Source organism: Cervus canadensis, chromosome 24 (genome assembly GCF_019320065.1).
Source record: "Cervus canadensis isolate Bull #8, Minnesota chromosome 24, ASM1932006v1, whole genome shotgun sequence".
Lineage (NCBI taxonomy): Eukaryota > Metazoa > Chordata > Mammalia > Artiodactyla > Cervidae > Cervus > Cervus canadensis.
In genome coordinates, this window is record NC_057409.1 from 13,026,868 (window position 1) to 13,040,762 (window position 13,895).

A 13,895-nucleotide genomic window follows, 5' to 3' on the forward strand; every position below is an offset into this window, starting at 1 on the left:
GTCTAGGATCTCTCATGTCCAGCCCCCACCACCTCCCACCCCCCATCGTGAGCCTGCCCAGAGAAACAGGATAACACAGAGGTTAAACCAGAATGAACCAGCTCCTCCCCTCACTACCCATCAAACATCAGGCAAGCCACTGAATCTCTCGGCACCTCAGTTTTTTCATCCATAAAATGGGGATGACAATTGCAGTATGTGACTCGCAGGGGTGCTGTGAGGATCAAAGAGGATCATGCATGTGATAGGCTTAAGGATAGGACCCAACACTGGGAGCTGAATAAAGAATTGTAGCTGGGATTATTGCTAGGTGTATGTTAATATTTCCATTATGAATTCTGAAGATTTTATCTCATGTAAGCCTCACCGAACTCCTGAGGGGAGTAGCATCAAGACAGTTACACCCAGGCTGCAGATGCGACTATTCATGCCCAGAGAGCCTAAGCGGGCTTGCCAAAGCCACACAGCAGGGGAGAGCACAGAGAGAGAAAAAAGGAGACGCTGGGTGAGGCGGGGAGGAAGGGCGAGTTACAGAAACAGACACAAAAATTAGGTCAGCTGGCGGGGGGCCAGCAGCCCAGCACCCTGTGCAGTGCTAATCATGCTGCAAAAACTAAGAATAAAATCAAGCATAATTAATTCTGCCCGCACTTCCTTCCCCACATTAGCCAGGCTCGGCCTGCCCTCTCCTGTGACTAGAGGGCATGTGAGCAACAGCTGGGGGCCCAACTTTGGGTTCTTGAACCCAAGCTGGACTTGGGTTCAAGTCCAGCTCTGCTTACTTGCTGGGTGACCCTGGGCAAGTTACTCAACCTCTCTGAGCCTCTATTTGCTTAAATAATACCATTGTGAGAATCAAGTAAGATAATGCACCAAAACCACTCTTGTTGCTCAGCACACAGTTGGCACTTCATAACCATGTGTAACTAGTACTGTGGTACATTCCCCCACCCCCACCCGCCCAGACCTCACCTTCAGGCCTGAGTGATCACTAAGTTCAACTCTCCCGTCTTACGGAGGTGGACACGGAGGCTCAGAAAGGGGATGAGAGGGAGGTGGGGAATTAGCCCAAGACGCAGCATTCAGAGAGGTGAAGTAACGTGTCCAGTGACGCACAGTGGGACTTCACACCCGATTCCAGAAGCAGGGTGGTCTCAGCAGAGCCCTCTAGACACACAGAGGCTCCATCCCCACCAGCACCCCCACCCCACCCCCGTCCCCAAAGGGCCCTCAGTCCTGTGAGAACTCAATGCCCCTCACGCTCACCAGCTCCAGCCCGGAGACCCGGAGCGTCACCACAGGAATGTGGGCCGGGGCCAGGCTCCGGGCGGCAGGACAGCCGAGGGGGCAACACAATGGAGAGTCCAGACCCGGGAAGGGGGCCGCCCCGGTCTCCACACCACCCCCCCACTGTCCACAGCTGCCCTGGCTGGGAACCCAGCACTCGCCACATTTACTGGCTGCCGGAGGGGTGCGGGGTGCGGAGGCTGCGGCTGCGTCAGTGGGAAGGGGCCATGGACCCCAAGTCCTGGGGAGCAGAGGGGCCTGGGGGAGGAGGACGGGGCACAAGGGCTGAGAAGGCCCCTCTGCAAACAGCCAGCACAGCCCAGACACACACCCAGTCCCCCACACATCTCCCCACCTCCCTTATTCCAAACACTTGCCCCCAGATCTCCCACAAGGGTAGCCTGAAGTGAAGTGAAGTGGAGTGAAGTCGCTCAGTCATGTCCGACTCTTTGTGACCCCATGGACTGTAGCCTACCAGGCTCCTCGGTCCATGGGATTCTCCAGGCAAAAGTACTGGAGTGGGTTGCCATTTCCCTCTCCAGGGGATCTTCCCGACCCAGGAATTGAACCCGGGTCTCCCGCATTGTAGGCAGATGCCTTACCGTCTGAGCTACCAGGGAAGCCCCAAGGGTAGCCTAGAGGGCAGGAAAACAGCCCTTTGGGTCCATCCCCTCTCAGCCAACTGCTCTGGGAAGAGACATCCTGACAGCAGAGCCTCCCCACGCCACAACTGCATTCCATCAGCTCCACCACCTTCTCCACTACCCACCCCTGTGCTCCCAACCATCCTCCCCAGAACCCTCTCCCCACACTACCAATATTCCTCATCTACACTGGACCAGAGAGTGGGCAGCATCCCGGCGCAGGTGACCGCAGCCTCTCAGACCCAGACAAGTCACCCTCCCACCCCCCAGCCCCCTACCCCTGTCTCTGCATTTCCGACGTCTCATTTGGAAATGAACCAGAGCTTGGAGCTCTAAGCCGCCTTTCTGATTTGGACACTCTGGGTGCCCAAGAATTCAGCCCTTGCCCAAGAATTCAGCCCTTGGGTCAAAGAGAGCCAGGGCAGTGTTATTTATAAGAGAGAAAGTGGGGAAATAACCTACTTTCCCAACGTCATGGGACTAGTTAAAGAACTTAGGGCACAACCATGACATGGAATATTATGCAGCTATCAATAACTGTGTTTTCACAAATCCACACTGTCTAATCAGGTCATTAAAAAGCATAAATGCATAACAAAAGGTTTTTTTTTTTTAAACTCTTTTCAAAGAATATGCAAGGACATGGGGAAATGTACACTCTGGTTGTCAGGAGGCAATGTAGCATGACTGTTGATAGGATCATACAAACAGTTCTGTCTCTCAATACCTAGGTGACCTTGGACAGGTACTTAACTCTGTCAGCCTGGTTTTCCTACACAAAGATAATAACCACCCCGTCGGATTCACTGTAACAGACTTAGGGTGCCCACACATTAATGAATTACTTGATAAATGTTGGCTATTAGTACTATGATCATCATTAAGTCTAAAAAATAGGTTAAAGAAAAAATACGTAGAACTTGATCCTGCTAATGAACATTACCAAAAGTTCATTTGGTAATGAACTCAATACCAAAGTGTATTTCTAAACACTGAATTCTACTAAAGGTTCCCAGGGGGCTCTCTCTGGGTGGTGGGATTACAAGCAGTTTTTCATTTCTCACTCAGAATCTGTTTGTATTTTCCAAATTTTCTACAATAAACTCAGAGTACTTTTGTTATTAGAAATAGCATGCTCTGAGTTCCCCTGTCTGCTGTTTCCTGGTTCTCTGAAACTCCTTGGCCCCCGTCATTCTGCCGAGACCCCTATTGGGGCTGGTCATGAGTTACGAGCAAACAGAGGAACCAGCAGAAAGGAAATGAACACAAAAGCTTCCGAGGGAGCTGGAGGGAGCTGGAGGGAGCTGGCAGGCCGGTGGCCCAGTGCCTACAGAGCTGCGTCTCACTGCAGACTGGCTGGCTTGGCAGAGCCCAGCTCCCTCCCCCGGCATTGACCTGCTGGCAGCCACGGTTGGCTTATAGCGATCAGACATCTCGGCCGCAGGCCCCCCGCCGGCTTCATCCAACAGCCTAGTTCCCACCCTGCCAGCCCCAGGCCCTTACCGTTGTCACCTACACCTGGACAGAGGGTGACAGCGCAATCCTGGGAAGAGCAGCCTCCTCCTCAACCCAGGGCTGGGACGTCCCTGTCACCGCTCCATCCATCAAGCCGCCTGCCCTCTGGCGTCACCCTCTCGGCCACCCTGACTCACCCTGCTCAATTATCCCTGTCCCCAAGCTGGTGTCTGAGAGCAGGACCACCCACTGAGGCCCAGCTGCCCCGCCCGCGTGCTCCTCCCACGCTGAACCCTTTGTGGATTCCCTCCAGGCCTTGCACGTGCTATTCCTGCTTCCTGGAACATTCTTCCACAGCTCTGCCCAGCCAGCAACTACTTGACCAGCCAGTCAGGACAAGCAGTACTTTTTATGAAGCACCTCCTGGGTACCGGGCACTATTATAGATACCCAGGTTCCCGTGGGCTACAGGACAGGTATGTGCTCAGGAAGCTCTGTCAGCTCAAACTGCCTCCCCTGCGAGGCCATCCCATGCCAACCACCTGCGTTCTGAAGTGGGAAGTCCCTTCATAGGGATCTACCTCCCTTGTGCTGTCATTTCTGGGGGCAAGGGGCCACAACCGCCTCCCATCACTCCAGTGGGCCCCTTCTACCAGAGCTCATGGAACCCACTGAGCCACCCTAGGAAGCAGATTCCACTGTCCCCATCTACAGATAAGGAGACTGAGGCTGTTAAGCCACCAGTAGGGACACAATGGGATTTTTTTTTCCCTTGACCATGAGCAAGAGTTATAGCTCCCACAGAGGGTGCATACACTTAATATATGCACCTGGCCTCATTTCTCTTCAAGAACATCTTACCAGTAGGGGTTAATTAGCCCCATTTCACAGATGGGCAAACCAAATTTCAGAGAAGTGAAGCAACTAGCCCAAAGTCACACAGCCAATGGGGCCAAATATGAACCCTGGATTAGTTGAACCTGCACACCTCTTTCCACCCCTCATCAGGAAGTTCCTCAAGGCGGGGGGGTGGGGGGTTGTGGTGCGGGAAAGCTTCAGAGTCTACATACCGCCCCCCACATCCAGCCCAGCACCCTGCACAAAGACAGACAGACTAGAAATGAGAAGCAATGGAAAGGTAAGTACTGTTCCCATGACAGGTGACCCAGCTCAGGTGAGCAGCCCCACCCACCACCCCAGGACTCACCAGCCGGTGCCCCTGGGATTGCATCTCCAGACTCTGCACACGACCCTGCCAACAGACTCGGCCCTGGCAACATCTCCTGGACTGACAAAAGCCCATCCTGACTTCCAGAGAGCCCTGGTCAGGCTCCTTCACCTCACCGTGCCTCAGTTCGCCTTCCCACAAAATGGGATGATGATGCCCAATATTCAAGACTCCAGCTGTGACAAGCTGACCAGTTACCAGGCAACCAGTAAGTATTGGGGCGTGACCCGGTGTCGCTGTTCAAAGCTCACATCCTCAGAGTGGCCCTCCCTGACCCCCAGCTCCATCCACATAACCTCCCCACACACACCATCACTCTGTCAACGGCAGGCTTACTCCTCACAGCCCACCACAGATTGAAATTAGTTTGTTTACTTATTGACCTCCTTGTCTAATGCCTAGCTCCCCTCGAAGAGCTCCTGGGGGCAGTGACTGGGACACAGTCGGCCTCCATCAATTCACTGAATACTATGAATGGGATCACCCCTACAGACCTGCTTCAGCCACTTCTCTGATTACTATGGGATCCTGGGTAGGACCCTCTCCTCTGGCCTCCGTCTCCCCATCCATAAAACCAGATGGGTGCACAAAGTTCTCTCTGATCCCTCCAAAAGCCAACCAGGGCTCCAACTCATCTGGGAGGAGGGAAGAGAGACGGAGAACTGATCCCAGCTGTTTGTCATAAAATGACTATGCAAATTATATGCAAAAACATGCAGGAGAGTAGGTTCCCAGTGGAGCCTGCAGCTCTGGCCCCTTTACAGCCAGGCGTGGGCTGGGAGGACTGGAGCGTTTACTGAGCACCTACTAAGCACCTGGCCCTTACGGACAGGACCAGGAGGAATGGGCCTTCTTACTCCGTAGACTCAAGCCAGTCAACCTGCTGGAGGTTACAGAGAACTCAGCTGGCGAAGTCAGGATGGAGTTGAGGGGAGCAAGGCAGCTGGGATGGGGGGCTGGTAGTGGGGGAGGGACTGGGAAAGCAGAGAGAGACCCCCATGCGGTGTGTCTGGTCCTCACCCCACAGAATGAGACCTCAGGAAAGGCAAGCCCGCAGGGCACAGGGTGCTTCTGCCCGGTCTTAGGGGCCACCTGAAGCCAGAGGCGGAGGTCACAGGGACTTGGCCAGCCCTGGGGATCCTCTGGGACTCCAGAAAACCAGACAGACCCTGCTGGAGTTGGTCAGAGGCACGGCCAGTGCTTCCGGCTGTGCTGGGATACTGTACAGCTCTGCCATCCGCCCCAGAGCCTCCCCGGGCACAGGTCAGGCACACACCACACACACACAAAATACGCCCATCTGGGTGTGAGTGTGTGGCCTCCTGAGGAGGCTGGCTGTGGTCTCCCTCACCCTTCCATTTGCCAGGGTATTTAGAACCAACACAAACTCACACGCAGTGGAGATGCAACTCCCTACTCCCAGCCCAGGATGATTCCCCTGGCTTCTGAGTGGCTCCATTTCAAGGGACAGAACAAGCCAGACTCAGTATGAGTCATGGGGACCTCAGGGGCCCCATCACCATTGCCTACACAAGAAACTTGAGGCACAGAGCAAGGAGTCAGGGAAAAAGCTGGAGGAGGCCTGCCTAAGGCCACATTCACTGCCAGGGTCACCTCCAGCCCAAGAAGATATGCTATGAGATATGCCCCAGCCCTCACCCTCATCTGCTGAGTCCTAGGAGATAGGTGGGACCTCATCTGACAGTAAGCAGGAGCTTTGAAGCTAGACTGCTTGGATCCAAATCCCAGCACTGGCCCTCAGCAGCTGTGTGACCCTGGGCAAGAAAGTCCACCTCTCTGAGCCTCATTCTCTTCTACAAAATGAGCAAAATGATAGTATCAACCTCAAAAGGTTGGGAAGGTTAAATGAAGTTATCCAAACAGACTCTCAGGCCAAAGCCTAGCTACCTCTCAGCTGGGTGACCTTGGGGCAAGGTGCCTGGCCAGAGCCTCAGTTTTCCCAACTGCAAATGGGCCGACAGGATAGCCCAGAAGGTCATGAGAACTGAAACAAAAGTTCTGACACAGAGCCTGCAGTCAGAACACAAAGGTTTCTTTCTCTTTTCCCCTGTTCTCAGAGGCCCCGTGATTCCTGACCACCCTCAGCTTCTCCCCTTGATAATCGTGATCTGTCACTAAGCGCATGGAGGTTTTTACAGCCATGGTGCTATTAAATCTTCTAAACAACTCCTCAAGGGATAAATTTTCTTCTCAATTTTGCAGTGAGCACCCTGCCTTGTCAAATACAGGTGTTCTATAAATACCTGAGGCATGAATGGATGCAAGAGTAATGTGATCAGAAAGTCAGAAAATAACAAGTAGTGGTGAGGATGTGGAGAAGTTTGAACCCTCACGCACCACGGGTGGCAATGGAAAATGGTTCAACCACTCTGGAACACTGTCTGGCAGTTCCTCAAAAGGTTAAACATAGAGTTACCACCATATGGCCCAATAATTCGACCCCTAGGGCATATGTTAATACATCCAAGGGAAGTGAAAACATATGTCCACACATTTCAAAAATATCAGCATTATTCGTAACAGCTCAAATGTAGAAATAACCCAAATATCTGTCAACTGACAGAAGAAAAAAAGGTGATGTGTCCATATAATGGCATATTATTCAATGAAAAAAGAAGTGAGGTCATGATACATACTACCACATGGATGAACCTTGAAAATATTATGCTGAGAGAAAGAAGCCAGTCACAAAAGACCACATGCTATATGATTCCACTAATATTAAACATTCAGGATAGGCAAATGCATAGAGACAGAAAGTAGATTAGTGATTGCTCAGAGTTGGGTGATTGGGAGGAAATGGGGAGCAACTGTTAATAGGTATAGGGCTTCTTTTAGGGGGTAATAAAAATGAATAATATTGGGGGTGGTTTCAAACTGTATATATACTAAAACCCCTTTAATTATGTTTTTTTTTTTTTCTTTTTTTTCTTGTTTACTCACTAAGTCGTGTCTGACTTTGTGAACCCATGGACTGTAGCCTGTCAGGCTCCTCTCTCCATGGGATTTCCCAGGCAAGAATACTGTAATTATGTTTTAAATGAGTGGATTGTACAGAATGTGAGTTAAATCATAATAAAGCTTTCGTTTAAAAGAGAAGAATGAATGTATGACTGTGGTTCAGAGAGGGCGAGATACTTGCCCAGGGTCACACAGCAGAGCCTCAACTCAAATGCTCAGATGGGAGAGGAGGTGAGCCTTATCCTGGCTCACCTCCTCAGCTTGTTTAGTAACCCCTAACCAAGCCCCAGGTTAGCCTCCCCAGCCCCAACCTCCAAAGGGCCAACACTGATTCTGCAGACCACAGTGGGAGAGGCCCAGCACAGCAACTGCCTGCCTCCCCTGTGCTTGTCAAAGGCTACACTGCCAGGTGGGGCCACTGGAAGGGGCAGGCTCAGCCAAGAGTGACCCCGGAGAAGGCAGATGGCTCCAAACTCAGGCTGGCTGTCACCTGCTTCTCTAGACCCCAGTGTCCCCAGCTCCAGCCTTCGATGGTGCCAGGATGTCCCCATTTGGACCTTCAGAGCACGTGGTGGCCCCTGGCTGCCCTCAGGAAGAGACCTGAGGATACATCCCTGCCCAGGAAGGGGTTAGGAGGATGGAGGGCTCCAGCGGTGACGTGCAGGTGAGTCTGAAGACGAGTCCGTCCGCCCCTGCCCCTGCGTATCTGTCTAGGACTGTGTGAGGACAGACAGGTCGCAGGGCCCACCCCCGCACCCTGCCCTGTCGGCACGAGGCTCCCAGGCACCCGCCTCCCCCCAGCCCAGCTGGCAGCCGCAGAGCCCCAGGCTGCTTTCCACTCCCTATTCGCTGTGCAGAGGCCCGTCTGTCCCGAGGGCTGGGCCTCTGACAGGTGTCCCGCGTCCCCCGAACCCCAACCAGGCTGAATCCAAGTTTGAAGCCCGCGCCGCCTGCATCCCCAGCCTCCGGTTCACCACCTCGCCATCCCTGTTCCCCGTCTGGTCACTGAGAAGGGAGGAGGGCCCCTCAGAGCTCAGGCTGCAGGGCAGGGGGCCACAACAAACCCTGAGGGTGGGGGAAGCCAGAAACCCCATGAGGACCCCCCCAGCCCTCTGTCTCAGCTATTGGTGGAGGGAACCAGAGAAAACCTCAGCGTCCCCCCGTCATCGCCCCAGCATCCTCACCAGTTTCCTACCAGTCCAGGGCACCCTGGTGTCCAGCCAGCCCATCCCTAGGCCCCGCCATAGGTTTTACCCTCCAACTGAGTTCAGATGAAGTCCAAAACACCCAAGGGTTTTAGGGACCCTGACTGCCCGGCCCTCATGTGCCCCACATGTCCAGGGGGGAGACACACCCTCCTCTTCTCACTTGAACATGACTCCCAGACCAAAAACTCCTTCAGCTGACCCATCAACCTGACCCTCTGCAGGCAGCCTCGGAGCCCCTGTTCCTGGGCTCCTGCCATCAGAGCCCCAATCATACCAACTTGGTCCCCCTCCGCACAGCAGGGGCTCCACCGTGACCAGCCTCACACCAGAGCAAGACCCCAGGGATGTCCAGATGAATGCACCCAAATGGCCCAGCCCTGGAGCCAGAGCAGACAGAGCCTGTGAGAGAAAGGACTGGTCTGGAAAAGCCGGGCTCAAAGATGGACACATGGCAAGGGGCTGTTCCCAGGGCCAGCTTGCTCCCCAAACCCCAGGTGGCTGTCACCTCTGCAGTGACAGAAGCCTCTCATGACCACTGCTCCCACGATGACCAGTACTGGCCGCTAGCTCTGGGTGCAACAACGCGCTGGCTGGACTCTGAGCCAAGGAAACCCACATTCTCAAAATCACCCCACAGCTGCCCAAGATCACCCAGCTGACAAGCAGCGGTCAGAGTCCAAAACCAGAACCACCCTCTTTCCGCCATTATCACAGCCACCCCTTATAGACTCACACACACACATCCAAGCGGGGAGGCCAGGATAGGAGGACTCAGCCTGCACAACCTCTGCGCCCCTCTATGGCGCCCTGGGCAGTATGCATGGCCTTCCTTCCTGCAGCGCGCTGGGGACAGCCTCGCCTCTGAGCTGTGGCCCACGCTGACCCCTCCCAGGCTGCATGACCTGACAGCGGTTCTCAACAGGAGCACTGCGGAGGCTCCTGGGTGGGACAGTCCTCCCAGCCCTGTGGTATTCAGCAGCCCTGACCCCCCACCCAGGAAATGCCACCAGCAGCACCCCCACTACTGGGACAATGCCCAGTAGTAGGCATTGATGCCCAGCTCAGCCCCCACTTCCTCCCCACCCCACCCTTGTCTCAGTGACCACCTTCCTCCCCACTCAGGACCCCACATTCAGCATCTCCCAGTTGGGCCTCATTTTCCCACTTGGTCCAGAAGTGCTCCAGCCAGAAGCAGGGTTCCCAGAGGTCAGAATGCCCAGAAGACTTCACACTGAGGCCCCAGCAGGCAGGTGGTTAAATGAAGGGACCGCCTCCCCTGGCCTGATGAAGCTGTCACGCTCCCTGGAGACACACCAGCCACACCCCTGGCCAGCCTCCCCACCAGGTCTGCACCCCAGGATTGGTAAATTCCATGTAGCCAAGTCTCAGGTGGAACCCAAGTTCTGAGCTCTGTGGCATCCCTGGAGGTCAGGCAGAAGACACCGCCCTGCTCCCCTGCACCCGCCCCCGCCCATGCCTTAATCACCTCTAAGGAGGCCGGCTGACCAGCTGCCCCTTTGGCCTGGGCTCCCTGGACTCTGGGATTAAGAGCTGGGATTAAGGGCGGACACATTCCTGGTAGTTTAGAAGCCCAGCAACCCATGTACATACGTGTGTGTGGGCGTGTGTGCATGCGGTCCTGCGGAGGCACGCAGGTGGCACTTGCAAGGGTATTTCTGGGCAGCCGTGCAGCCGCATTTGTGTGCGCTCACCTTCAGGTTGTCTTAGGTGGGCTGAGATGCCCGAGATGTGGGCCTGGGTGTGCTCGCGTGAGCACGAGGGCTGTCGCTCTGTGAGTGGTTCACGTGCGCTAGGGGGAATGTGCATCCCTATCTCTGAGTGCCTGTGTGTGTCCACATACATGGGTCTGTGTCTCCACACGTGTGTGCAGGACAGGTGTGTGCTCTTTCACATACACAAATGGGTCTATACGTGCATCTACCCATGACTCAATCCCCCCACCCTGAGGTGGGAGAGTGTCTCCTAACTTCTGCTGTCCTCCTGGGAGCTGCTAATACCCATGGCCACCCCAGGTGTTGGGAGCATGCCCCCTACAGCCGAGAAAGGGGACTCCTGATTCCCCCAGCCTCACATCAGGGCCACCAAAACAGCTGATGGCAAAGGAGCAGCCACAAACCTCCTTCCTACCCACGGGGACCCCGGGGCCCCCCGTGCACCAGCACAGACACACAGCACCACACACGCACCCACAAACCCAGCCCTTCACCCCAACCGAAACAGAAATGTGGCCTTAGTTCCACACAGATAAAGGATCACCCTGGGCGCAACCACAGCGTTGCAGGCAGCCCCCCAGACACAGACTAGATCTGAGATTATCCCCGAGTGTTCCAGCTCCCCGCCTCACGAGACAACAGGACTCAGCCAGGCCAGGGCTCAGCTTCCTGAAGGAGACATTCTGTCTCTCACTACTGCGGATCCTGAACATCCAAGCTCCGTCTTTGGGCACCACGTCCTCATCCAAACAGTGCAACCAGGGCTCACTTCCTGTGGCCCTTTGTCCAGGAAACTACGCTTCTGGAGGGGAGGATGAAGGGAACGGGTGGGGGTGTGGGGTTCCTGGGCCCAGAGGGTGAGGAGTAGAGTCGCCCCTCTAGCCCTGACCCTAAACACCCCTGGGCCCCCAAAGACTCCCGTCCCCCTTCAGGTCCTACCCGCCCTGGGTCGCAGCCAGAGAGATGGGAGGTTCCAGGGAGGGAGTGAGGCAGAGTCCTCGGGGGAACGAGGGCAGGAGGAGGGAGACAGAAAAGGAAGGAGGGAAGGGGAGGTGTGTACAGCGGACAGACGGAGAGACAGAGGAGGGGGTGGGCAGGAGACGGCCGGTGCCGGGAGATAGAGGACAGAGGGGGAAGAGCTCTCGTAACCAAGCCTGAGCCTTGGGTGATGAGGCAGCAAGTGCCCACTGCTCCCCGCTGCCAGCCTCCGCTCGCCGCGTCTCCAGGCCTGGGGATCACAGGAGCAGGGCTCTGGGGAGAAAGGAGGAGGTGTGGCAGACAGCAGGGGAGAGCCAGAAGTAAAACAGACTGAGGAGGTGCCAGCGAAGAGGAGGAAACAACGTGGCAATGACTGAATTGAGGGAAAGGCAACAAACTAATAAGTGTGAGGCTGACCAGGGAGATGATGTAATGGAGGAGCAGCTGCTGCAACAAGGCATCCAGGTGAGGGCTCCAGGAGGTAAGGATAGAGCCCTGTGGGGAGCCAGAGGCTGTAAAGCTGATGTCATAGAACTGGGGTTCAGCAGTGAATCCTATCGCTTGTATTAGAGCAGTGCCTGGGAATCTAGAACGGGGAGGCAGGAGAGAAGGGGCTGGAAAAAGGGCTCACTGTGCTTGGGAGCTGGGAGGGGAGGTTGGTAAATGATCCCCAGAGAAGGGGACATCTGTGCTGGGTTTTGGAGGATGAGTAGGAGTTTGCTGGAGAATAACAGTCCATGGAGAGTGAAAAGCATGTGGGTAGACAGGAAAGCAAAAGAGATAATGTTGTCTTCTGTACTCAGGGAATAGCCAGGAGACTTGGGTGGTAATGGGATGTGGGGCAAAAGGATGAGGCTAGAGAAGCCCAGTGAGAGCGGTGAATGGAATCAGTTTGGCATAGGGTCTTGTTGAGGTTAGGAAAGGCTTCCCGGGAGAGGTCGGTGGGAGCTGGGCCTGCAGTCTTCGCACAAAGAGACAGGTAAAGAGAAGAAACACAGTACAGGGGACGCTGTCCTGCCTAGGAGTCAGGAGACAAAGTTCTTAGTCCCAGCGCAGCCACAACCTTGCTGTGTTACCTCAAGCAAGTCACCGTGCCTCTCCAAGCCTCAGTTTCCCTGTAGGTTAAACAAAAAGGTTGAATTATGCTGTGCTTAGCTGCTCATGTGTCCAACTCTGCGACCCCACGGACTGCAGCCCACCAGGCTCTCTGCCCACGTGGATTCTCCAGGCAACAATCCGGGAGTGGGTTGCCATGCCCTCCTCCAGAAAGGATGAACCACTAGCTCTCAAAAGACCCTCACTATGACTTGAGGTCATTCCTTTGGCCTCAGTTTCCCCTTCAGGACCATGAAAAAGTTGGACAACAGTGTTTCCAAAGCCCTTCCAGCGCAAACCATCTTTAGTCCTCTGATCTTTCCCCAGTCTGGGCTGGCCTCAGTCCATGGCCCAACCTGAACAGAAAACATGCAACAGAGAAGCCCCGTATGGAAGCCAAGAGCCCAAAGTCTGCGTCAGGGCTCCCCCACAGCAACCCCACCGGCTCACCCAGCAAGACCTAACTAGCCTTAAATTCATCCTCTCAGGGCACCACCCTTCACAGTTCGTAGCACACACAGTAGCCGGGAGCAGCGCTTATGTACCAGATAGACTCTGACACTAGACTGGTGGTGTGGTTTAGTCACTAAGTCGTGTCCGACTCTTGCAACCCCAGGTAGACGGCTTGGGTTCAAAGCCTAGTAAGAGCACCACTTACTGGCTCTGTGATCTTGGGCATATCCTTTTACCTCTCTGTGCCTCAATTCCCTCTTTTGTAAAATCAAGGTAATAATGGTGTCTCCTTCATAAGTTTGTAAGGATTAAGTGAGCTTTTATACACAAGATATTTGGCAGAGTCTGTCACACGTGGCAGGCCCTCAACAGGCATCATTCAATATTAATATTATCACATCCATGCTCTTGTTGGCATCACACGCCAGCCCTCCAGGCCAGGATGGGGTTGCACGCATTTTACAGACCAACATCCTCTGCCTCGAGGATGGAACCCAATGCCTTGGTTTGGACTCAAAGCCCAGTTTATGAGCCACTGGGGTCTCCCATGCCAAGGCACTGTGGTGTTCACCTGTTTAGCCCCAAAACATCCTGTGGCACAGGGCCAGGCACCCAGGAGGTGCCCCGTGAATGTCTGTTAAATGCAAGAAGCAACAGTCTCATTAGAAACAGCACACCCTCCAGCAACGGCTCCTCCGCCCCCCCTCCCCAAGGGAGATATGTTCCCACTTTCACATATGGCTCCCTTCCCCCAGCTGGGAGTTGCTGCTTTTAACCACATTTCAGTTCCGTATTATACCATGACCTTTCCCACCTCTCAGCCTTTGTCCAT

The 13,895-nt window shown here is 54.6% G+C and overlaps 1 protein-coding gene across 1 annotated transcript in view; it reads right to left on the reverse strand.

Moving 5' to 3' along the window:
* SDC3 (syndecan 3) overlaps positions 1–13,895 on the reverse strand; it is a 38,610-nt gene that overhangs the window by 15,206 nt on the left and 9,509 nt on the right. The window lies entirely within an intron of this gene.